The sequence below is a fragment of the Sturnira hondurensis genome, unplaced genomic scaffold, assembly GCF_014824575.4.
Source record: "Sturnira hondurensis isolate 20B ecotype Veracruz unplaced genomic scaffold, ASM1482457v3 Scaffold0006413, whole genome shotgun sequence".
In the NCBI taxonomy this organism is placed as follows: domain Eukaryota; kingdom Metazoa; phylum Chordata; class Mammalia; order Chiroptera; family Phyllostomidae; genus Sturnira; species Sturnira hondurensis.
In genome coordinates, this window is record NW_028079044.1 from 17,540,456 (window position 1) to 17,567,004 (window position 26,549).

A 26,549-nucleotide genomic window follows, 5' to 3' on the forward strand; every position below is an offset into this window, starting at 1 on the left:
GACATGGAGAGAACTTAGATGTGTAAAAAATTTGTATTCGAAGGCCTGTTCATTTTTTAAAGGTAGGCTATCACTTTGGCTCTAGGCTTTCTAGCAAGTAGTACAAAAAATAAAAAAGAGACATGTTCAGTTATTTGAGTTATGGTGTTATAAAATTAAAAAGTACTTACTTAGGAGAAGCACAGCTGTTCCTGGTTCTAAGTAAGACCAGAGAACTGTTTCTCCCATATGTCCTCACAAAGAAGGCCCTGTATAATGTAACTTTAATATCCACATAGTAAATGCAGCAATATGTGACAGGCTGTTTCCTGTATTGTCCTTCAGTGAGAGCATATGGCATGACCAAAGCACAGTTTAGTAAAAGCAGTTCTGTAGGGAGCCAAAGGAATGCAGTTTTTTGCTGGTCTTGGCTTAATCAAGGCATAGATTTGATAATATTTATAGTGGTTTGGAAGGTGCGTTATTCCTCCCTCCCTTCCTTATTTTGATCATCGATCACTTTGGGAGTATTATGGATGCTGTAGATACTCTTCTTAGTAAAATGCATGTATGTCCTGTTTCTGTGATTTCTAGTCTGAAAGAATGTTTGCATTACATATGCTTTAGTTATTTCTTCATAAGTACTACTTTCAGTAGTCAAAAATTTTTAAAAAAGATTTTATTCATTTATCTTTAGAGGGAAAGGGAAGGATAGAGGGAGAGAAACATCAATGTATGGTTGCCTCTCGTGTGTCCCTCTCTGGGAACTGGCCTGCAACCCAGGCATGCGCCCTGACTGGGAATCGAACTGCGATTCTCTGGGTGGCAGGTCCACACTCAGTCTACTGAGCTATACCAGCCAGGGCAAATAGTCAAGATTTTTAATAAGTAATGAGTGTGGGGCCAAAATTATATTTTCTGCCTTTTTTCTGAATGTATTACTTAGTTCTTAGGTAGTATGAGCTATATATGCTTTAAAGATACACCTGCTGCGAGTAGAATTAATTTCTTTTTATGAAAGTTAAAGAACCTGAGTAAGCTACCTTATTCTATGAAAAGAAGTGGAGCTAGGGAGAGTACTCAAGGATTGGGCCAAGATTCTTACCTAGCACTTATATAATATAAATGCCATTAAAGCTACAATAATATCATTTGAAACAGTCTAAATTTGATGTTAAAGCAAAACCCAACTCACATTGGCCATTTAAAAATTCGCCAACAAGTAAAATAATGATAGATGCTTTGCCTTTAGCTATGTAATTTAGAATGCACTGGCTGGAAAATTTTGTGTTATTAAGAAGGTTATTTATTTGGAATGTCTGGAAACTTCTTTGTTCTAGATTTATAATGAAAAAACTGAGGTATATAACTCTCAAGAGCACAATAATTAGTAAAAGGAGTTTAAGCTTGTAATACATGTTTGCGTAACTATACTTTAGAACTTACGTTACCCAGTGAAAGAAACATCTGTGAGCAAGAACGATCACAGCACAACCAACTAGATTACCTTACTGTGATATGCAGTGACACATAGGGGCTGCGCCTCTGTTGGAACACCCACCTACTGCTCGTCTTGAAGATACCACATTGACATGCGCGCTGCGCTGTAGTGGATTTAACTTCACTCAGTGCTGTTGTTTTATAATCATACTGATCATTAGATAAGAGCAAAACCATGACATTAACAACAACCTTTTTTTAAAAAAAGCAATTCAATCATTTCTTGAGTTCAGGTGCTCCAGTGTTTTGAATACTAGATAAATGTTTTATTGTTAGATAAATGATGAAGGGCATTTGCCAAAAATTATGATTTGGTTAAAATGCAGGCTCTTTTGCTGTATTCATGTTTGATTAAAAAGCTGTGGGGTATCATAGGCTTTCAGTTTTGATCCCATTTTTATATACTTGGAACATGAAAAGCTCTGTGACAAAAGCGTATTTTTTGGAGCACTAACATTTTATTGTGGGTCTAAGCCAAGTGTCTCTGCTCCTTTGTTCTCAAGATCTCTGTTTTCATTCCTCATATTTGTGCTTTCTTTTTGTATCTCCCTTTTACTTCCTATAATTTAGAACTTTCTTTAATTTTAAAGTATACACTATCTAGAGAAACATCCAAGCAAGGAAGAGTCACACAGTGCAACTAAGTTTCACTTTACGGGGAAGCTCTGGTGCCAACAAAAAATAAAATTATAGTGTGATATTAGCAAGCAATATTAATGAATAAGAATAGTCGATATTGAGCATGACTGACTATATGTTATGAAACATTCCTAGTATGGAGTCTTATTTTGGGAAATATGTGTTTGTGAAAGACATTAAAATAAAAGGAAAGAAATAAGGGCGCTAGACAAGCAATATGTTTTTGATGAGGTAAAAGAGTTGCTTGGCCTTTGTAAGGAGAGGATGTGCAATGGAGATCTTTTAGCGTTTGTCTGCAAAGTGAGAGCAAGGGAAAGGTGAGATGAGAAGAGCTCTTGAAAATTAGCATTTTAAATGGTAAATGCGGACCCAACTGTATGCATTTATTATTTGCTTTTTTAAAACTAAACTTTTTATATGAAATAATTGTAGATTCACATGCAGTTTTAAGAAATAACACATACAGAGATCCCCCCATACCCTTTACCCAGTTTCCTCCAGTGCTGACATCTTGCAGAATGCAGCGCAGCAGATCAGGACCCAGATACTGGTACTGTGTCTTGACAGTCAAGCTACAGAACGTTTCCATCACTGTGAGGATCCCTCTGCATGTTGCGCTCTTACAGCAACAGCCACTTCCCTTCTGTCCCCACTCCTTTGTAGCCCTGACAACACTCCTCTGTTCTTTATTACTCTAGTTTTGTCATTTAAAGAATGTTATTTAAGTGGAATCATACAGCATGTAACATTTTGGAAGTGGCTCTTCTCAGCATAATTTCCTGCAGATTCATCCAAGTTGTCGCAATGTATCAGTGGTTTTCTCCTTTTTCTTGCTGAATAATCCCTGGTATAGCTGTACCACAGCTTGTTTAATCATTCACCCATTGGAGAACATCTGGATCATTTCGGTTTTTGGCTATTAGAGATAAAACTCTATAAACATTTGTGTGAAGGTGTTCATGTGGATGTATGTTTTAAGTTCCCTTGGATATATATACCTAGGAGTGGAATTGCTGGGTCATATGGTAACTCTGTTTAATTTTTCTTTTTTTTTTTGGTGCTCTTTGAGGGTGTATTTCTGCATTCTCTTTTCAGTTGATCTGTGTGTCTATTCCTCTGCAAATATTAGTCTTGATTATTGTCTTTTAATAAAAGAAGTCTTGATATTGGGTGGGCTGATTCTCCCAGTTTAATATCAAAGTAGTTTTAGCTAGTTTAGTTCCTTTGCCTTTTGGCGTATATGCCCTTTTAGAATATTGTCTATATTTCCAATATTATCCTGCTGAGATTTTGATATGAATTCAATTAAACCTGCATATCAGTTTGCAGGGAATTGATATCTTTATTTCATGAGTTCTTCCATTTCACAAACATGGTATGTCTCTTCATTTAGCTCTTTTTTAATTTCATCTCATCAGCATTATGCAGCTTTTCGCATTCCCAGTACATGCTTTGCTAGATTTACACTTAAAAGTACTTTTTAAAAAGTGATATAAATGGTGTTTTATTTTTGATTTTGCTGTCAATATGTTCATTGCTAGTATATAGAAATGCAATTACTGTTTGTACGTTTCTGGATCATTGTGACTGCTGAACTCACTTCTGGAGTTTTGTTTTGTAGATTCCTTGGAGTTTCTATGTAGATAATAGTGTCATCTGTAAGTGGGGACAGTTTTAACTCTACTTTTCCAATCTGTATTCTTTTTCCTTCATTTTCATTTTCTGGCTAGAATTTCCAGGACTATATTGAATTAGATTGGTAAGTGGACATCGTTGCCTTGTTCCTGGTCTTACAGAGAAAGCCTAATGTTAGTTATAGGTTTTTTGCAGATGCTCTTTATGAAGTTGAGAAAGTTCTCTTCTATTCCTGTTTTCTGAGAACTTTTTTAATCACAAAAGAGTGTTGAATATAGTCCAGTGCGTTTACTGCATTGATTGTTGTGATCATGGAATATTTCTTCTTTAGCTTGGTGATTGCACTGATTGATTTTTGAGTGTTGAATGAGCCTGACTCCCTGGAATAACTGTAGCTTAGTCACTGTGTATATTTTTCTTTTTTAAAAAAAGATTTTATTTATTTATTTTTAGAAAGGGAGGGAAAAAGAGAGGGAGAGAAACATCAATGTGTGGTTGCTTCTTGCACACCCCTGACTGGGGGACCTGGCCCACAGCCCAGGCGTGTGCCCCACCAGGGATTGAACCGGCAATCCTTTGGGTTTGCAGGTTGGCACCTAGTCCACTGAGCCACACCGCCCAGATATACTTCTGAGTTCTATTTTTGGCCAATAGTTTCTTGGGGATTTTGTTTTTAGTACATTATCACTATTTTTTAGTGTATTTTTTCCATTATGGGATTTTTGTGTTTACATTTGCCAGAGGTATTGGTCTGTATTTTTTTTCCCCTAACTATCTGGTTTTGACGATAGGGTAGTATTGCTTCATAAAATTGTTTGGGAAGTGTTCCTTCCCTTCTTTTTTTATTATCTGGGAAAGATTTTAGAATTTATGTTAATTCGGCTTTAAACATTTTGCAGAATTCTCCAATGAAACCATCGAGTACTGCAGATTTTGGGGGGAGATTTTTAATTTCAAATTCAATTTTCTTCATAGTTCTAGAGCAATATAAATTGACATTTTTGTATTGAGTAAATTGTAGTAGTTTGTTTTTTCTAGGAATTAGTTTATTTCATCTAAGTTATCCAATTTATGTCAAAAGAGATGATAGTTTTGTTATCATCCTTTTGATGGCTACAGGGTGCATAGTGATATTCCTGGTTTTATTCCTTGTGTTGATAATTTGTATATTTTTTGTTAAATATTTGTGTATTTTATTGATCATTTTAAAGAGCCAGAATTTTTTCATTAATTTTTCTGTATTGTTTTTCTGTTTTTAACTTTACTGATTTCTGCCCTTATCTTCATTATTTTCTTCCTGCTCCTTGTTTTTATTTTTGTCTTTGCTCTTCAGATTCTTGAGGTGCAGGAGTTTAGATGGTTGATTTGAGGATTTTCCTCTTTCCTTGTTTTAAAGAATGAAAGTACAGATTACACTTCATTTTAAAAACTGAAATGAACTTTAATACATAAAATGAAGACAGCATTTTGCAAATTTCCCACTCTGAGGGATAGCGCTAAGAAAATCAGTATGTTACACTGATGAAATGTTACTGTTTGCACACCAAAATTTAAAAAATAAGAAATTAAATTAAAAAATGAAATGGTTTCCAAGGTAATGCAGATCTGGAGATCAAAGATGTGTGAAGGGTCACACATTAGTGCAAAGAAATCCAAGAGGACTGCTACATCATGGTCTCATTAGTGTTCCATTGGCACCTCTCCTGGGATGAACGTGAACATTTTTTGGCATACACTCAGGCAGCTTTTTCTGTGAAAAGATTTTTACATGACTGCTATTGCCGTTCCCATGATCGTCGTCTAGAGGCAGCATGGTGTTGAGAACACATTAGGCGTTAGTTCTGGAGAATACGCTTTGGGAAATGCTCTTCTGGCTTCTTTTTAATGTCCATTTCTGTTCCATGGGCCACATCCTCTTCCTCGTGATTGGCACCCTCAAGTGCACGCATTGAATCACTGCTGCCCTCCCCGCAGTTTTTAAAAATTGAATTCATCGGTTAATGAAGATTATATAGGTTTCAGGTGTACAATTCTATGATATGTCATCTGGATATTACTGTATTGTGTGTTCATCTCCCCAAGTGAAGTCTCCTTCCATCACTGTTTATCCCCTCTTTTTCCTAATGTATGCATTCAGTGCTATGAATTTCCCTTGTAGCAGTGCTTTACCTGTGTCCCATAAGCTTGGATATGTTGTATTTTAAGTTTAGTTTAGTGTAGTCTGTTATTTACCTTTAGACTTCCTGCTTGACCCATCAATTATTTAGAAGTATGTTGTTTAGTTTCCAAGGATTTGAACATTTCCTATTATCCTGTTACTGATTTCTAGTTTAATATCCCTAATACGGTGGTTGGAGAGCATACCGTATATGATTTCAGTTCCTTTGAGTTTATTGAAGTTTGTTTTATGGCTCACAGCATGTTCTTTCTCGGTATGTATTTTGTGGAGACTTGAAAAGAACACGTATCCTGCTGCCGTGGATAAAGTGTTTTACAAACATTGACTAGATCCCGTTGCTTGGTGGTGATGTGCTCTTCTGTGTGCTTGCTGGTTTTTGGTTTCTCCTCTTTGTTGGGAGGGGGGCTATTGAAGTCTCTAAGTGTGACCGTGGAGTTGTCTGTTTCTTGTTCGAGATCTGCGTGTTTTTGCTCCAGGTCCTCAGCAGCTCTGCTGTCAGGAACGTGTGTAGTTAGGGTTGCTGTTATCTTCTCAGTGGTTGCACATGTCCTTCTCTGTCTCTGAGGTCTACTTTATCTGATAGTAATGTAGTTACTCCTGCTTTCCTTCAGTTAATGTTTGAGTGATTTATCACTTTCTAGCCTTTTGTTTTTAGCTTGCCCATATCATCATATTTGAAGTGAATTTCTTATCGATAGGATATAGTTATGTTGTGGCTTTTAATCTGCTCTGTCAGTCTCTGGTATATCTCTAACACATTTTAATACAATTATTCATATGCTAAGGCTCAACTCTACTCTTTATTCGTTGTTTTATGTTATCTCCTTTTTTGTTTCTCTGTTTTGTTTTTTGTGCCTTTTGAGTTAGTTGAACATTAAAAAATTCCATTTTGATTTATCTCTAGTATTTTTGAGCATACCTTTTTTATGTCTTTTTGGTGGTTTCTCTGGTTGTTAACATTATTTAATACATAACATCATAGTTTACTGTTAACATTTTACCAGTTTGAGTGAAGTGTAGAAACCTTACCTCCCTGTATGTTCCTTTATCCTCCCCTGGTTGTAACTGTCAGAAATAGTTTCTCTGCAGATACTTACAGCCATATTAAACTGTTTTAATTTTTGCTTAAGCAGCAAACTTAATTTAGAAAACTCAAGAGAAGTAAAATCTATTGTATTCACCCATATTTTTGCTTACTGTGTTCTTTTTTCCTTTCTTATGTTCCAAATTCCTGTTAAAAAAATCATTTCCTTTCTGCTGAAAGAAGTTCCTGTAGCCATTATTTTTAAACAGTAGGCAGCAAATTCTCTTTACATGAGACTGGCTTAGTTTTCCTACCTATGAGAAAGAATGAACAGTTATTTCTGCTCAGTGTAGGATTCTGGCTTGGCAGTTTTCCTCCAGCACTTGACAAGTGTCGTGCCACTTCTTTCTGGCCTCCGTGGTTTCTGAGGAGAAATTAGCTGTCACTCAAGTTATTTTTCCCCTGCCATTTTTCTCTGGCTACTTTCAAGGCTTATTTTCTTTGTCTTTAGTTTTCAGGAGCGTAATTACATTGTGTCCTCGTATAGATAACTTAAGGTTTATCCTGTTTGGGGTTACTGCACTTCTTCAAGAGTCTGTAGGTTTATGACCATTGCCAAATTTGGGAAGTTTTAATTCATTATTTTTTCAACTACTTTCCCACTGCACCCTCTTTCCATTCCCATTCTGGGACTCTGGTGACATGAATGATAGATGTTTTTTTTTTTTGTTACTGTTCAGCTCCTGAGGTGCTGTTTACTTCTTTCAGTTTATTTTCTCATACTCAGATGATATATCTATTGTTATATCTTTTAGTTCACTGATTTTCCCCCCATTTCTTCCATTTCTTCCATTATGCTCTTGAGCTCATTACTGAGTTCTTAACATTTCAGTTACTGTGTTTTTCAGCTCTATACTTTCCATTTGGTAATCCTTTGCTATACTTTTTTCCCTCAGATTCTCAATCTTTTTGTTTGAAGTGTGTTTCAAGTGTGTTCATAATTGTTTGTTGAGTCACTTTTGTTACGACCACTTTCATTTCTTCATCAGATAACTCTAATATCTCTGTCATTTCAGTTGTGGCATCTAGTGACTGTCCTTTTTCATTACTTTGGCAGCTTTCTGGTTCTTGGTATGATGGATGATTGGAAAATTTTTGTTTATTGATTTTGAGAAAGAGAGAGAGAGAAATTCGGTTTTTCCACTCATGTATGCATTCACTGGTTGCTTCCTGTATGTGCCCTGACCGGAGATTGAACATACAACTTTGGTGTGTCCAGGTGATACTGTAACTAACTGAGCTACCTGGCCAGGGCAAGAATGATTCTTAATTGAAACTTGTACAGTTTCATATTATGTTATGAGATTCTGGCTGTCATTTAAGCCTACCCTTTTAGCTCGTTTTCTTTGACACTGGTGTGGCATGAGAAGGTGTTTGTTACTTCTTCATCACTAATAGGTGGAGGTACATGTCCATGTCCCTCACTTGAAATCTGTTGACACCTGAGAGGGGCTCCTCATCACTGCTGTAGATGATAGACCTGGCTCCGTATATGGTCTCTCATCTACATTAAGGGGCTCTTAATGCCGTGGTGGGGAGAGTGGGTTGTAACCATCTGGTGGGGGTGAAAGTCCCAGCTCCCTTCTTGGCCTTTTCTGACTCCCTGAGAGGGGTGTTGGGCTCTTTGTTATTATCTCGTGCGGGTGGAAATCATGGCTCCCTCTCTGCCTGTGCTTGTGTGAATATTTTTCTGTAGTGTCTGTCTGGAATACAACAGTGATTGTGTAAATGTTTTCTGTCTCGGTAGGCTATGCCTTTTGTCATCTTTGGCTAGAGAGAGCAGGCTTTTGTTGGGCCTTTTTTGTTTGTTTGCACCTGTTTGTGTCTCTTCAGTTCCCCGTTTAGATACGAAGCAAAAAGAAAAGCCAGGAAACGCACCCCAGTGTTGTTTCGTTGGTTCTGAGGTCCCAAGCCGGTCCACCTTCTTTTTTCCACCTTTCAGGTCACTTGATGTTTGTTTCACATACGGTGTCTAGAGTTCTTAGTTATACTTTGCGGGAAGAATAGGAAAAACTATGTCTGCTTCACCTTCTCAGAATTGGAGTCTTATTGTATGTCTTGTAATTTTTAAATTATCTGTCTTTTTATAAGTATCATGCATGCTCGTTAGTAAAAATAAAATCAAGCAGATAGAAAACTATAAAGATGATGCAACTACATATCAGGCAAAAAGTCCGTTTTTGAGAAATGACCATTATTTATTTTTTAACTTTTAAAAATTAATTTATTTGTAGAGAGATGGGAAGGGAGGGAGAAAGACAGGGAGAGAAACATTGATGTGAGTGAGAAACATCAGTGTGAGAGAGAAATATCAATCTGTTGCATCTTGTTCACTCCCTGCCTGGGGACTAAACCCACAACCTGGGCACGTGCCCTGACCGGGAACCAAACCAGTGACCTTTCGCTTTGTGGGACAACACCCAATTAACTGAGCCACAGTCGGTCAGGGGCCATTATTTACTTTAAGTGATCATCATTCCAGATCACAATCACTTCACACAAATACACAAATAGGGTGAGTAGAAGAAAATAACTGTCATAGAAATTGGATATAATATAATGCTGTTTCTATTAAAAAGTGTTACATTTAGTTTTACTTGAGTAAAACTGAAATGACACATGGAATTACTGAATTTCAGTAAATGTTTTTTTTATCACAAATGCTTTTTATTTTTAAAAGATCTCGTAAACTTAAGAAGGTAAAAAGTCAGTTTCTATATTTGTAATTAAAAAACACATTCAGTTTTAGGCAGTATTAATTGATTTCTTAATGTGGAAGAAGAGGAAAACATGCTTTTTCTTTTTTCAACATAGCTTTATTGAGCTATAATTCACTACTATACAATTCATCCATTTAAAATGTACAATTTAATGGTTTTCAGTATATTCTCAGGCTACATTATTTCTCCAGGGGGAAATGCCTGATGTTTAGCTGGAGTCCGTATATGGGCTACATATGTAGGGGTTTGGCTGTTCTGTATCCAGTCTTTCAGTTAATCTGTTCGTGTTCAGTGCTTTCCTTGTTCCTGGCATTCTGAATCCCGACCTCCGTGGCTACGGCTGGTACTCAGAGTGACTCCCTTTTGGGTTTCATTTTCTTGGCACACACTCTTTTTTGTACCCTCTGCTTCATCCTACTGCTGTTTATTGCCATTTGTCTTCCAGAACTTTGTTGCTGTTTCTTGGCTATAGCCTCTTCTTCTTTTGGAGTAATGGGTTTATACCTTTTTCTGTAAGAGGGTGAGAAAGGGAGGTAAATGCATGTGGTTGTCTCATCACATTGAAATGGAGGTCTGGTAGCAAGTGACACTGCTTAAACAGTAGATATTCACTAGATTTTTAGAAATGAAGGACTGTAAAGAAGATTTTCCATAGCCACTAACTGCCCTGTCTCTCCCCCATTTTCATACAGTGGGATGACCCTTTCCCATTTATGTAACTCTCTCTTTTTCTGACCTTTCTCTCGCATTATTGTCTCCTTGTATTTTCCTCCCTTTCTTCAGTTTTTTTTAAAAAAATTTATTCATTTATCTTTAGAGGGGAAGGGAAGGAGAGAGGGAGAGAAATATCAATGTATGGTTGTCTCTTATGTGTCCCTCACTGGGAACTGAGCTGCAACCCAGGCATGTGCCCTGACTGGAAATCGAACCATGATCCCTTAGTTTGCAGGCCCTCGCTCAATCCACTGAGCTACACCAGCCAGGGCTCCTTTCTTCAGTTTTACACTGCGAGTCATCTGGCTCCCAGTCCGCTGTGGTTCTCTCTCCACAACTGTCCTATGGAAGTCTTGCAAACTTATTCATGTGTCCTGGTGTTTTCAGTTCTTCCTCTTTTGTTCATATTTTTAAAGAAGTTTATTAGTTTACATGATTTTCCTTTAAACTTTTTTATTTTCTATTTTGTGTGAAGTTCTATCTATATGTGTCAGATATCTTTGTAAGTTGAAACTTCTAGCTCTTCATCATTCTTTTTAATGACTAAAGAATATTCTGTTGTATAGAATTATATACTTCTCTGTTGATGGGGAAACAATTACATACTCCTCTGTAGATGGACAGTTGTGTAGTCTTATAAATAATTGTTTACATATTAATACTGATATTTATGTAAGATTCTTAAATGTGGGACTGCTGAGTTTAAGCTTTGTAAATTAAGAATAAAAATTTTGAAGATTTTATTTATTTACTTTTAGAGAGAAGGGAAGGGAGGGAGTAAGAGAGGGAGGGGAAAACTTACAAATTAAGTTCACTGTGGAAAATCTAAAACCTACAAAGCTCGAGAAGACAGTATAGCAGATCTCTGTGCCTTTCTTACAGTTTTAGCAATTGGACACGCAATAACTCTTGTTGCGTCTGCTTCTCTTACAGCCTACTCCATCCCCCAGTGTCTACCTTGGCTCATTTTGCAGTATGTCCTAGATATCACATCATTTCATCTTTAAACACTTTAGTATCAGTGTATTACTTTTGGGAAATTTTGCATTGATTTACTAATATTTGCTTTAATATATAGGCTCCCAGGAACTTGTTTATTGAATAAATCAAAGACTACCCAAGGCTTGTCTGAAATATTTTCTTTCACAATAGTTAGGCATCAAGGCTAGTTTTCTAAGGTCATACCTAAAACCATATAATCAGCATATAGGATATAGCCTTTCTCTTCATTCTCTATGGGGTAGTGGAAGGAAGGGGAAGAAAAGGAGAAGAAAGGCGTGCATTCAGCTCAACCAAAAGAGTAATTAAGTCCTTGGGATGTAAGACTAAACAACAACAACAAAGATTCTTGTTTGTCTCACTGAAAATTATCATCTGATTTTTCAGAAAACTTCGCCTACAGTTCCCAACTCCTGTGACACATTTAAAGAATAGGCTCTAAATAACAGGAAAGGATTTTTTTTTCATTTGGGCTCATAAAAAGTTTTACCTACAGTCTTAAGCTGAGTAAAGGTCAAAAAAAGCCTCATGCAATCAATATTATTTATTTTCATCTTATGTGATTAATATTAGAACAGCTGTGCCTCAAGCTTGCCTGCTCCCTGCATCTTGCTGACTAGAGAAGTTCAAGACGGCATTTATTGAGGATGCTGGCATGTAATTGTAATGGAGTATATACATTTTTCTACTGAGGAAGAGCAGAATGGTGTCCTTTAAAATAATGACTCACTCAGCCTCTTCTCCAGTTGGAAAAGACCTTCATGTGGAGTAGGTAAATTGGCAAAGTGGTTCTTGAATAATTCTGAAGGAAGAAAATCATTCTAAGGGATTTATTTAGCTTGAATGTTTAAATCATTGTACAGTATAGGGGCCTGTGACCAGTATTAAAAAGTGGGCTTTTTTCAGTGTACAGTGTTCTGGCAGTTTATGAAGCTGGGAAAACATCCCCCTGAAGCTGTACCGGATTTAAACTCACATTGGTCTCAATGACCAAATTTGGACAGCATGACCCAGAATTTGCCCTCGTTAGCCAGACTTATTAAAGTCAGAAGATTGTAATAAATTCTAAAGAAAATTGGGTGTCTTTTTTGCAGTTTTATTTCCCATGTTACTGCAGAAACTTGGTCAGGACTTTTATTTTTTGCCACGGGGCAATCTGACAAACTAGGAGGACATGTCCCGTGTCACTTAGGATCAGTTTTAAATTACAACAGTTTGTTGTAATTTAGAAGCAGAGAGAAATTTCTTAACATACTTGAGGCAGAGATGTAAAGGTTTCATTTCATTACAGGAAGTCACTAGAAAGACTGAACTTGCCTTGATTCTCTTGGTTTTACTGTTTGCTAGTCCTCTAAGGCCAGTCATGTATGGGGATGGCCTCTGCAATAGCTCTCTCTCTTTTAAAAAAAAAGTTTTTATTTATTTATTTATTTTTAGAGAGGGGGAAGGGAGGGAGAAAGAAAGGGAGACAGAAACAGTGATGTACAAGAGAAACATCGATTTGTTGCTTCTTGTATGCTCCCCAACCGGGAATCAACCCGCAGCCCAGGCATGTGCCCTGCCTGGGAATCGAACTTGGTGACTTTTCACTTTGTGGAACGATGCCCAACCAACTGAGCCACTCCAGTCAGGGCTGCAGTGTCAACTCTCTGACTAGTCAAATGAGGGAGAAATGATCATCTACCTGGTCCACAAGTGAAGAGGGGCTGCAGAATTCAGGTTGCTGTATTTCTGGCACTGATATTTTGCTCTGTTAGGTTCTGTTCATGAAATAAAAAATTTAAATACCGTTTCATTGAGGTAAGTATGTTGTCACTAAGTTTGCTGGTAATCAGACCACTCATTATGGCTGCATCAGACCATTGCCTGTTATGGTGTTCTTGCTTTCAGAGATATAATAGACAAAACAGGGAATGAGACCTATTAAAAATAAGTGAATAAAAGTAAATTGACTTAGAAGTAAATGAAGCAAAATTCTCTAACTAGTTTTGCTTTCCTGTATAAATCCGTACTTAAACCAGCAGCATCCTGTCTGATGGGAAGCCAGGGGTCAGAGATGACTTGGTATGCTTTATCTGCTCCAAGTTAGGGCCCTAGAGCTGTGTAGCCTCATCACTAGTGGCTTGGAAAGATGAGGTTATAGGTGATGTACACAGCTGACATCCTAACCTCTGTGAACTTTACAGTTCGATGTCCTAAAGATTTCTAATTCACTTGGAGGGACAGGTATAGTCTTTATTAAGTTAATTCTTAAGTGTGGTTGCTTTGTGCAGTTGTGCAGGTTATATACTGGATAGCTGGGCCGTTTGTAGTTTAGATTAATGTAGATTTATATATTCATTGGGACAGATTTCTAGCAGATGGCAAGCTAGTATCCCGAAGAGGGGAAAGATACCATATGGGTAAATGTGAGACCCTATTTTTAAGTATTAACAATTTCTTACAAAACTGTAAGTGAGAGCTCTTTTTTAAGTTATGTTTGTAGATGCAATAATTTTAAGGTGCTGTCCATATATTTACTCTTTCTTTCCTGTATTTATTGTTTCTCCCATATTTTCCTTATTTTCATGCAGACAGTGTTATTTTTTTTCTTTTCCTGAAGAGAAGAGCTCTTAAGTGAATTTTCTATGAGGGTGTTTTGGGCTTTTGTGTTTGATGTGCTTAGTTTGTTCACAGTCTAGCAACTCTGGGGCCATAGTGTGGATATTCTTGCCATGCTGAGATGACTTAATGCTTGGACTCTGTTAATAGAGTCATTGTATGTTGAATAAACCTCACATCTTTGCCAGAGATTTGGGTATTACTCAGTTGTGATTCTATCAGTACATAGTCAGCTGGGATGCCAAGTTCATTTGTCATTGCTCAGAGTTTCCAGAAGGTTGCCCTGCAGAGCAACAGGCTTTTGACAGTATTTGCCATCTAGAGCTGTTGTTTCTAAAGTTGGGTTTGGAAGTTTCGTTATTTGTTCTTTTTGCATCAAGATTATTCTGCCCTGACTGGTGTGGCTCAGTGTTTTGGGCATCCTCTGAACCAAAAGGTCGAGGGGCTGGAATCCCAGTCAGGGCACATGCCTGGGTTGCTGGCTGGGTCCCCATTAGGGGGCATGCAAGAGGTAACTGATCAATGTTTCTCTCTTCTTTCTCCTTCCCTTGTACTCTTCTAAAAATAAAATCATTTTTTTAAAGATTTTATTTATTTATTTATCTTTAGAGGGGAAGGAGAGAGGGAGAGAAACATCAATGTATGGTTGCCTTTCGTGCATCCCCTGCTGGGAGTTGGCCTGCAGAGAACCAGCCTGCAACCCAGGCATGTGCCCTGACTGGGAATCGAACCGTGATCCTCTGGTTTGTAGGCCCGTGCTCAATCCACTGAGCTACACCAGCCAGGGCTTAAAAATAAAATCTTAAAGAAAAAAATTAGTCAGTTCTGGTGGGGCAACTGCTTTATTTCTGATATTTTGACTCTTTTTGAGGCTTTTATCCCCAAAGTTTATCAGTAAGCAGGCTCTCCTGGCAGGGACATAATCTACATTTGTTTCAATTTCTGTGGCACTAACAATACCAGGTCACCAGGTTTTGAGTTCATCGGAAACAGTCGTTCTTGGACTTGAGCATGGATCAGAATTACCTGGATGGCTTGTAAATACACACTGTGGGCTCTAGTTTCTAGTTTAGTAGGTTTGGAGTGGGACCTGAGAATTTGCATTTCTAGGTAGTTTTAGGTGATGCTGATTTTTAGGTTTGGGTCACACTGAGAATCATTGCTCTAAGATAAAAACTATCTTATTCTTCCCTAAATTTATAGTACTTAAATCTGGCATGAAAGGAAGTAGGTTTAGGTCTTTGAGACAATGATCTGAATCTTAGAATTCTTTTTTTTTCCAAGATGGAAAAGGATATTTTTTTTCCTGATTTTGAAAATAATATATATATGTCGTAAAAAAGTCACACCATAAAGAAAAGTTTAAAGATAAAAATAACTTAAAATTCCATCATCAATACACTAAACTAATTTCGGTAACTTTATTGAGATGTCTTGCTGTGCATTTATATGAATTACAATCCCATTTGAAATGTTTCCGTTTACACCTGCTATTTTGTAATCTACTTCTAAAATCCAACAGTGTATAATAGACATAGGTGTGTATCAAATTAGTCTTTCATTATATAGATTGCATAATTTATTTAATGCCAGCAATAAACATTTAGATTGTTTCCAATTTTAAAGCAGTTACAAGTTCTTATACTGTATCTTTGTACGTACATTTAATCATCTTATTATGAACTCCAAGAAATGGTATGGCAGGTCAAAGAAGACGTACATTTAAAGTTTTGGTTCATGTGGCCAAACTGCCCTCCAGCAAGGAAGGTAGTATGAAGTCACACTTCCACTAAGTGCCCAAGCTTTGCCTGAAAACTGAAATGGTTTAAAATGGAAAAAATATAATAAAGATAAAAGAATAGTAGCTCTCTTTACTCCAGTCTTAGGGTGGGAAATGTTTTCTCTAGAAAGGAGCAATGACTCTCCTTGGAGTGAATAAAAATTTAATAGTGCTGGGATCGATAGAGAGCCCTTAGCTCTGCCCACTGATCTCATCAGAGCAATGACGAGGTGATTTAAACTGGGTGAGCCTCAGAGCGCTGCCCCCAGACGTAGGCTTACATTCATGACACAGAAAGGAGCTTCTCAGAGGAAAAATATGTTATCCGTCCTTCATTCAAGTTTTGTTAAATGTTTCTGAAAATGGTCTTGACTTCAGGGCACAGACAGTCAACAAAGTGCCTTAGGAATCATCTGGTAGCCAGCGCAGTGACCAAAGTCCCCTGAAACTTCAGGGTGTAAAAGGAAACCTTTAAAATAGAAGTCAAATAGTCTTTTCAGTGATGTTATTTTTTGTCTGTTTTCTATTTTTTGACCATGTAAACAATGAGCACACTCACACTCTTTAGGTGTATTTATTTATATATTATATGTAAGAACTGAAAATACATATGCATATAGTAAAACATATGCAGAAAAATAGAAATTTAGAAGAATGAGATTAAGATATCAGTAGTAGAGACACTAATGTTTTCTTTCTGTGCCTCAACAGAGACTGTTGTTCTAGGCAGGGTTTGCGTCTGAGGCATTATTTTCTGTAGAGAACAGGGGGCGCCCGATTCGAGGCGTACACCTGAACCGAACTTACATACCTATCACAGCCCTACCAGGTCCAAATACCTATTTTGATTTTTGTTTCCGGACTGTACAATGCACTTTATGTTCTTTAGCAACTCTGAGAAACTGGTTGCTTATAATCACAGGAAAGAGGGTATCATTTGTTTCTTTTTGTAGATAAAGAGATTTTACTATTTAATATATTTCATAGAGTGTATATTACTTTGGTTTTAGATTCTTTCAGAACCACAGAGTTTACAAAAGGTATTATAGAGAAATCACCGTGTGTCCTTCTCTTTCTTACCTGAAGTTTAGTGTAGTGTCTCAGTTGAGAACCTTGTTTCCAGCACTGGACTACTCATCCCAGCAAGTGAGTCATGGTGGGTTCTCGTTTATTCTGATCATTATCAAATAACAGGCACTGAACTCATTCAGATGCTTATGCCTAGGTCGTAATCTATCAGCACCTTCTCTAGGAATTGAACAAAGGAAATAGAAATTTATAAAGTTGTAGGAACTAATTAAAGTGTTTTTAATTATTAGCAGACTTAAATGAATATTTTTTTTCTTCTGTTGCCCCACATTTCACCAAAATGTCTGGGTGACATTCATCAGATTTCAAGATGACGTTTAGGGTTCTTTGACATTCACTTGGGCAGCTCTGGAGGGAGCTCGCCTCCAAGCTAGGCAGTTACTGTTCCAGAGCAGCTGATACTGGGCTAGTTAAGAGGCCCATAGGACTGCCAGTTTGGAGAGTCATGCCTCATACACTTCAGAAACCACGGAGCAACAGTGGTTTCCATCTGAGCTCCAAATCAAAAGTCAAATGGAAGATTATCCATTTGTTCAAAATCGATCTGCTTCTACCAAGAGCAGCTCTGTGTCATGAGTGACAGGATTTCTCACTTATATAAAGGTTAATGAGTGTGCTGAGCAACGTGGCAGTGGTTAGTGGGAGCGCCATTCATTGTTCCTAAATTTGTACCCAGCTCTCATCCCTAACACCAAGGAAGAGTCTTTCACCAGTGGGTGCCGTCCTTCTGGAACGAGATTCAGAGCAGCTCCTGCTGGCGCTCCGTGACCCCAGGGGAGAGATTGAGGCTGGCTGTTAGTTTCCTCAGGATTCCCTCTCTTCCATTTTATTAATGTCCTACCAACCTCTGCCCGCGCCCTACTTGTTATTATAGGTACAAATGATTCTGGCATCATCCTTTCTTATATACCCTCTTCTTTCTAGTTCAAGTCTTTACCTTCCCAGTGGCAAAAGGGGCTCATCTCCCAGTTGAATTGTTGCTTTTAGTAGTTTTTCGTGAAGCTCCCTACCTAGTAATGTTCACTGTGTCCCACTGGCTGTTTGCAAGGATTGTCCTTTCAGTCATTTCTGTCTGACAACCATGTCTACTCTGCAAGGCCCACTTTAAATGTCTGTCATTTCTAGTTTTTCCTAATTCTTCCAGGTAGTTAAGTAGTTAATTTTCTTTGCTTGTAAAGAATGCTGTTTAAAACTTACAGAATTTATCACATTATAGAATCGACTTGTTAATTTTTCCTTTCCCTCAAGGCCAAGCGTTTTGTCCTTCTATGAGTTTTATATTCAGAACCAATATATTACAGTAATATTTGGGATGTGGGATGGGCAGGAAGTAGGGAAATAGAAGAACTAACCAAGATTATTTTCTAAAGTTACTGTGTTACATGTAGCCTGTTCTTAGGAAGATTGGATTTAGGAAAGTATATATAGGAGTTATAGGTCTGAAACTGGATTCTTGAGAAACTATATGTCCACTTACCATTTGGAAATTCTCTCTCTGTTTGTAGATTTGTGTCTCTTTGAAGATTAGTACTGTAAAGAAATTCCTGTGCATTGGTATCAGGTTACCTGTAAAGGAGATGGTAACACAGCGCCAATGTAAAATATCTAAAATGTGGAAACAATGCAGGTGTTCAGAAACAATAAAATTGATAAATAATTACTGTATGTTTATATGGTAGAACATTATACAATTATGGAAGTGGATGAACCATAGGTAAGGTAGAACGACAGGAGCCACCTCATTATTTATATAATATTGGAAGAAAAGGGACACAAAAGAATACAGTCTTATATTTCCTTTGTATAACATTCAAGAATAGGCAAAACTGGCCAGTACTGGTTAGAGATGCATACGCATATGCTTAATATAAACAGGAGCAAGGAAATGGCTATTACAGACTCATGGTAACAGTTACCGCTGGAAGGAGTGTGTGACTGGGAAGCGTTACCTGGTGGGGCAGTAGCCGCTGTGCTTCTGGTAACCGGCTGACTTTGGGCAAATTATCCAACCTCTTAGCCTCAGTTTCTTTCACTGTAAACTGGAATTATATAACCATTTTATGAAAGTTGAAAGGATTAAGTGAGATAAATTGTATAATGCAGTTAGCTCAGTGTCTGGCTAACAGTAAATACTAAGTAAATGGTAACATTTTCCCTATTACATATATTGTGTTTTCTCACCAGATGCTTGCTGTAGGCTTTAGGTAGGGAGGATAAAGTTCAACATAAATGTATGAAATTAAAATAAGAAAATCTAGAAACAATGGTAAGGCCAAGCAAACTACATTTGGGTACTATCACTAATTTGTCTCATATTCCTTGCTATTTTGGGCATTTTTTATTAATCTTCAAAATAAATCAGACCAGATTCAAATCACTATAGCAGCTGGAGTTGACCATGTCTTATGGCTTCGATGTCATTGTCACCATTTCACATTGTCTGATACAGTGGTAACTCTTCTGGGGTTCTACAGCTAGTAAGTGATAGAGCAGGGATTTCCATCAAGATTTTTTTCACTGTGTTGTTACTTATGATTAAATTCAAGTTGAAAGTTGTCAGAGTACAGCTGTTGGTCTGTCTTCAGTGAACTTGTAAATGCTCCCAGGAGCATTTAACTGAGATATTCCCTGAGAAAGTTCTAGTGAAGAGCATTGGATTATATCCACTTCCAAGGAGCATTCTGTTTTTCATGGCCGTGCAACAGAACCCGGTTAAACTCGTTTATCCCAAGCTTCCGGGAGCAGTTCTAATTTAACCAGTCTAAACGCTGAAGGTGGCATTTTAGAAAAATTCTTTTGATTCTAAATTTTAGTGAATTTAAAACTACAGGCAAAAGTTTACAGGGTTGGTTGCTGAAGTTCATCTCATGTTGATTTACTGCCTTTGGTGTTTACTGTGGTGAAGCCAGATTTGGTAACTAGTTTGCAGCCAGATTCATGATGTACTCGAAGGCTTAAAAAGATGACTTCATCAAGGATTGCTTGCCTACTTGGTATTGAAGATATATATCCTTTGGGTATTGACTCTTTCCCAGCTGTATTTGTTTTTTTATTATTATTATTTGTTAATCGGGCACGGCTGGGAATATAAGACAGAAAACTGTACTTGAACAAGAATTAAATAAAATAAATAAATAAAAAATAAAAGTAAATTAAAAATATAAGCATTTATATAACCCTGTGTTTTAAATTTAAAAAAAATTTTTTTAGATTCTATTTATTTTTGGAGAGAAGGGAAGGAAGGGAAAAAGAGAGAGAGAGAAACATTGATGTACAAGAGATATGTGGATTGGTTGCCTCTTGCATGCCCCTAACTGGGGACCTGGCCAGTCAGGGCACATGTAACCCAGGTATGTGCCCTGACTGGGAGTCGAAGCAGTGACCTTTCAGTTTGCAGGCTGTCACTCAGTCCACAGAGCCACACCAGCCAGGGCTATTTTTTTTTCAATTTATTTCTGTTCAGTTACAGTTGTCCTGCCTTTCCCCATTGCTTAAATTTATTTTTAATAGGCATATTTTCAGTTCAGATAATACAGTTGGTATTGCTTTCAATTTAAGCATATAGGTAAAGCTAAGTGTTTTTTAAAATCTACCCAGAGGGGTTATAGTGATCTCAAGACATATCCCAGCTGCAGATTGCTTGTTAGTGCTAATGGCAATCCTCTACTCTAATTTCCTAGACACTTGTTTGTTTTCGCAGTTTTGGATTAAAATCGACTACTTTGTCTTGCCTTCTACATTACTTAAGGAAGGAGATATGAACAACTTGTTCCCTATATTTAGACTTAAATTTTAGGAGGTCAGACTAGGCTAAAAGCATGGCTTTTCGTGGAGCTCCTTTTGGTCCCAGAAAGTACTTGAGAGACCTTTTAATGAGCTAATATTGAGCTTTTTAATAAAAAGTCTCCATTTTTACATTATTTTAAGTTTGTTTACTATTAAAGAGCTTATTGTGGATGAAGTCATTTCTGCATTTGAAGTATTGATAGGATACTAAATACAGATTTTCTCATTTTTATTTAAGTGAAAAACCTTCTTTTGCTACTTAGGTTGTAGAAACATTCTACTTACTGCTCCTACCTTACTGTTTTGTTTTTTGTACTTAATATTTTCTTCTTGAATGAAAAAAATGTAAAAAATTATCTCCATGAAGGTGACTAATGTTCCCTTGAAGTGGAGGTGTTACTCGTGGCGGGTGCTGGGCATATACTTAACGCACCACCCCATTTCCTCCACATTAGAGAGGAAGTGGATTTATGGCTGCCTGATGGAAACTCCTTTTCCTAATAGGTCCTGTGCCATTCCTGAGTGTGGCAGCCTTAAAGGGGGTGGGGGAGGGGAGTCTGTGAGTACCGCGGTAGATTGGTGTAAGACTTGTTAAAGTTTCTGAAGAAAGGACAACTCAGAGAGAACTTGCTATCTATTATTTAGGTGGTGTAAACAGCAATTTGTTCCCCTTGAACTCTGTCAGTGTTAGTGTATGAGTGTGTGTGTCAAGTTCTGCCTTCCTGCTCTCTGCTGCCCCAACTTTTTATTAAGAAAAATTACTAATTTACAAAAAAATGGAAGAACAACCATCTAGATTCAGTAAATAATGATTAACATTTGCCATATTTACTGTAGCTATACACATTTTCCTCTTTGGGAATAGCATTGGCTATTTTCCCCTTCCTTTTTGGTTGTCAAATGATCTTTAATTGAAATATTTTCCTGCCCTGGCAGGTGGCTGAGTTTGGAACATTGTTCCGTGCACCAAAAGCTGTGGGTTCGATTCCCAGTTAGAGCACATACTTAGGTTGCACGTTTGATTCCTGGTTGGGGTGTTTATGGAAAGAACTGATCGATGTCTCTGTTTCTCTCTCCCTTCCCTTTCTCTTTTAAAATCATTGAACATATCCTTGGGTGAGAATTAAAAAAAATTTTCCTTTGTAGTTCTTAACTAGCTGGGCATTCCACTGTGTCACTGTTGATGTCATCCGTGATGTCATGAGGGTGGTGGCCATCAGCACTGCAGCCCACAGATGGGCTGTCCCAAGGATCTCTTCAGTGGTTCCAGAGTGTTGTCTAGCTAAAGATTGGTGCTGCATCGGTCGGGCAATGCTGACAATGTCATCAAAGGTGATATTTCCGCTGTACTTAATGTTTTTTGCTTTTTTCTGTCCCTTGGTGGTTCTCTGAGGGCTTTGATCATCTGGGCAGAAGTTGAAGGCACTACCTTAATCAGGGCCTGCCCGTTCTGAACGGTCAGTTTCACTGTGACCCTCAGACCCTTCAGCTCAAAGTTGCTTTGATGATGTCACCACCAACCTTTTTGGGAGACAGACCCAGGGGGCCAATCTCCAGGGCCAGGGAAGATTTGGCACCAACTTCCCCACCAGTGTACCTCAGATGTATGATTTTGATCCCCTTGGGGTTGAATTTCTGCAGCACGGTTGAGGTGGCTGGTGCTGGGTGAGCCAGGATTTGGGATGACCCAGGAAAGGTTCACCTAGGCCTCCTCCTAGCCGAAAACCGACGATGGTCACGTTGGCTTTTTCTTACACAGTTGGGAGAAGATTAAGTTTGGTGTCATCAGTCACTAGTTCTGATCGTCACATTTTGCTGCAAAGGTAGAACATTTTGACTTCTGAGTCATGAAGCAGTTTTCTTTCCGATAATTTTAGTCATAATACAAACATTAAACTTGTAATCACACCCACCTTTTAGGAACTTGGGAGGCATAGCTAAGGAAGAAGTAGGAGACTGATATTCACATTCACCTCAGATGCTGTTGAGATGTTTTTAAAGAACCCTGATGTCTGCAAGCTGTGCCCCAGCAAGCCACCCACACCCACCCATCCTGGTCTCTCTCCCAGACTTTGTCATCATGTGTTCCCGAGAAGAGGAGAAGAGGTAGGGAGAGGAAGGGTGGAAATAAAGCAGCACCCGTGGAGTGGAGCGTGGCGTGTTTTGCATGTCAGCTCATTTAGTGATGGTGACAGTGCTGTTACAGACATTTAGTCTTCATTTCATAACCAAGGAGACCGAGGGGCAGGTAAGTTAAACAACTTGCCCAAATTCCCATACTGGTAGTAAGTAGAGGAGTGGGATACCTTTGAGTTACAAAAACCTATGTTATTTTCAGTTCACTGTGGTGGCAGTATGTCAGGTACATTCGAATTAGGGATCTCAGGTGAAAAATGGTGCTTTTATCATTTTTATAGTTGGATAAATTATTCAAGTTTCACATGATTGGCAATCCGGGTGGGATTTGTCAATGATGCCCTTTAGAAGATAGTTGACAGGTCTGTTTTTTAGTTCCTTTAGGGTTTTAGGGAGCTTGATAGAGCTAAGTACAGACTTTATAGTCATGTTTTGTGTTTATGTTCATCCTATAGAGAAACAGTGGAAAATTACAAAGTAAACCAGCCTAAGTACAGCTGAATTTCACCACATCAGCATTCTCAGAACAGATAGTGCCAGACGCGGCACCGCACCCAGAATCAGCGGGCACAGCCCACAACAGGGGCTAAGTCAGGAAGTCAGCGGAGAGGTTGTGACTCATACCAGGATCCTTTGGAAAAAACCCGAGGTGAGGATCTGAAGAGTGAACTCGGGCAAAGAATAGGATCCTAACTGGCTCAGCTGGCACCAGGAGTATGGGCGATTCTTGATGTTGCTGAAGGATATATGCTTTTAAGAATGTCCAGTTCCAGCATGTTGCTAATTGAAAGGTTGATACTAGGTAGTTTTGCTTGGCTCATGCACAGGATAAATGACTAGTCTTCACATTCAACTTAATAACTTATATTTGTACTGGATTTTTAAAATAATAACAGCAGTTAACATTTATTGAGTATTTACTCTGTGCTAGGCCCGATTCATTACAGCTTTACACATACAAAGTCACTGAATACGGCAGTCCTGTGGGGCAGACGAGGAAACAAGCTCAGGGAGGCTGAGTAATGCAGAGACCATTGCCAGGCAGAGGAGGAACTGGACTTTGACTCGAAGGGCGTCTGCATTTAGCGTCTTTGCTGTTGACTGCTGTGCTGTGTTAGAAAAACACTCTAGGGCAGGGGATATCTCATCCTTTCATATATTACTTTTTAAGGCCATGCTTGAATGGGAAAAATATGAATATCAACGATTAAAAAAAAGTCTTTTAGTCACGTCTTTTACTACCTTAGATAGCTTGATGGGTCTTTGAGTCTCTTGAATTTATATTGCTGCCTCAGAAATCTCTTTCTGATCTTAACTAGAACCTTCTTGGAGTTTGTGTTATAATTAAAACTGAATTATAATCTTTAATTTTCCTTAAAGCCACTTAAGGGAAAAAAAAAAGAAAACCCTGGAGATCGAGGCATATACAGTATATAGACTTTTTAAAGATTTTCTGAGAATTTCCAATAACATGCGATAGAGTAAAGGTTGTTAGGTAGTTGTTCTGACTTAGTCTTTGAGGTGTCTTTGTGATCAGGTGGCTTCTCTAGCCTCTACAGTTCACAAGCCATTGGACTTAGCAGTTAAATGAAAACCTAATGGGTATTGATGTCACCCCCACTTCTCCCTGTCGGTGGCTGATCTCAGGCCTTTAGGTTTTACTTGGACAACAGTTTCCTTCCTAGTGTCTCCACTTTGTTCCTCCCAGTTTTTTGAACAAAGATATGCCATCTTGAGGTCTCCTGTGTGAAATGCTGTGCTCAGCATGGGTGTGTCAGTTGCGAACAAGACAGGTGTGTGCTTGCTGTGGCTGAGCGGATAGTCAGCTGGTCAGTCCATTTTCCACACCATTGCCCTGAACTTTCTTTAAAACCCAGTCCACATCTTTACTGGTTCTTTTTTGCTTACTGTAGTCTCGTCATAGTCGAGTCATAGTGTACTTCGCCGGTGAGGTCATCATTATTCTCTCCTTAGAAGCAGAAACAATTATTTCCTTATCCTGGGCCCCATTTCTATGTCATTTTGTAAAAATTTCTATCAGTAGTCATTATGTGGTATTATAACTGTTTGTATCAGTTTCCTCTGACAGTTTGATTTTTTGAAAACAGGATAATGTTCATCATTGTTTTATCATCAGAGTCAGTGTAGTGCCCTGAGTGTAAGTGCTGCGTGCATGTTTCAGTTACGGCATCATCTGAGTACTGCCCATCATCGCATGTATGCTTGCCTTGTTTCTGCAACGACCAGCTTAAAGACCGACTTACAACTTCTTTGTGTTTCTCCTGACATCCAGGCTGGTGCAGAGGATATGTTATATCCTCAAATAAATATTTTCTGGTTATTACTCTTTCAGCATCTTTTGCGTGCTAATAGAAAACCATTTACTGGTCTCTTGTTTTACAGAATGTCTTATTTTTAAAAAGATTTTTATTTTTAGAGAGAGGGGAGGGGAGAGAGAAGGAGAAGGAGAGAAACGTCGATGTGCAAGAGAAACATTGGTCTGTTGCATCTCGCATGCCCTTAACTGGGGACCTGGTCCACAGCCCAGGCATGTGCCCTGATTGGAGATCAAACCAGCGACCCTTCGGTTTGTGAGAGGAAGTCCAGCCCACTGAGCCACACCAGTCAGGGCTTACTTTATTTAAAAAAAATCCAAATATTCTATTTAAAGGGTTCTTATTTAATTTTATACCTGTCCTGAGCAGCCATTTATCTTTTTGATACTGTGATTGATAAGATGGGTTTCTCTCCTTTTCAGCTACTATGATACTTACTGTTAAGTTTGTGTCTCACCTTCAGAAAAGATGTATTATTTCTTTTTTAAAAATTTTATTTTAATTGTCATTCAAGTACAGTTTTCTGTCTTTTACTCCCATCCCAGCCCACCCACCCATCCCTCTCCACCTCCCTCCCTTTTCCACCCCCCTAGTTTTTGTCCGAGTGTCCTTTATATTTGTTCCTGTAAACGCTTCCCCCTTTCCCCTGAAATTCCCTCCCTTCTCCCCTCTGGTCACTGTCAGCCTGTTCTTTGTTTTAGTGTCTTTGGTTTTATTTTGCTTGTTTGTATATTTTGTTGTTTAGGTTCCTGTTAAAGGTGAGATCATATGATATTTGTCTTTCACCACCTGGCTTATTTCACTTAGCATAATGCTTTCCAGTTCCATCCACGTTGTTGCAAAGGGTAGGAGCTCTTTCTTTCTTTCTGCTGCATAAAATTCCATTGTGTAAATGTACCATAGTTTTTTGATCCATTCATTTACTGGTGGGCACCTAGGTTGCTTCCAGCATTTGGCTATTATAAATTGTGCTGCTATGAACATTGGGGTGCACAGGTTCTTTTGGATTGGTGTTTCAGGGTTCTTAGAATATAATCCTAGCAGTGGAATTGCTGGGTCAAAGGCAGATCCATTTTTAGTTTTCTGAGGAAATTCCATACTGTTTTCCATAGTGGTTGTACCAGTCTGCAATCCCACCACCAGTGAACTAGGGTCCCCTTTTCTCCACAACCTCTCCAACACTTGTTGCTTTATTTAGGATAGCCATTCTGACTAGTGTGCAGTGGTATCTCATTGTGGTTTTAATTTGCATCTCTCTGATAGCTAGCAATATTGAGCATCTTTTCATGTGTCTCTGAATCCTCTGTAGTATTATTTTTTAATATGCAGCTTGTATATGAATCAACTTCTGGTCTTAGGTAGCGGCCCGTTG

The 26,549-nt window shown here is 38.2% G+C and overlaps 1 protein-coding gene and 2 pseudogenes across 3 annotated transcripts in view; 1 reads left to right on the plus strand and 2 right to left on the minus strand.

Moving 5' to 3' along the window:
- The window catches only part of EXOC6B (exocyst complex component 6B), a 584,426-nt gene that overhangs the window by 14,532 nt on the left and 543,345 nt on the right, over positions 1-26,549 (plus strand). The window lies entirely within an intron of this gene.
- Positions 5,246-5,665, minus strand: LOC118988477 (calmodulin-binding transcription activator 1-like; annotated as a pseudogene).
- Positions 21,855-24,763, minus strand: LOC118988958 (60S ribosomal protein L12-like; annotated as a pseudogene).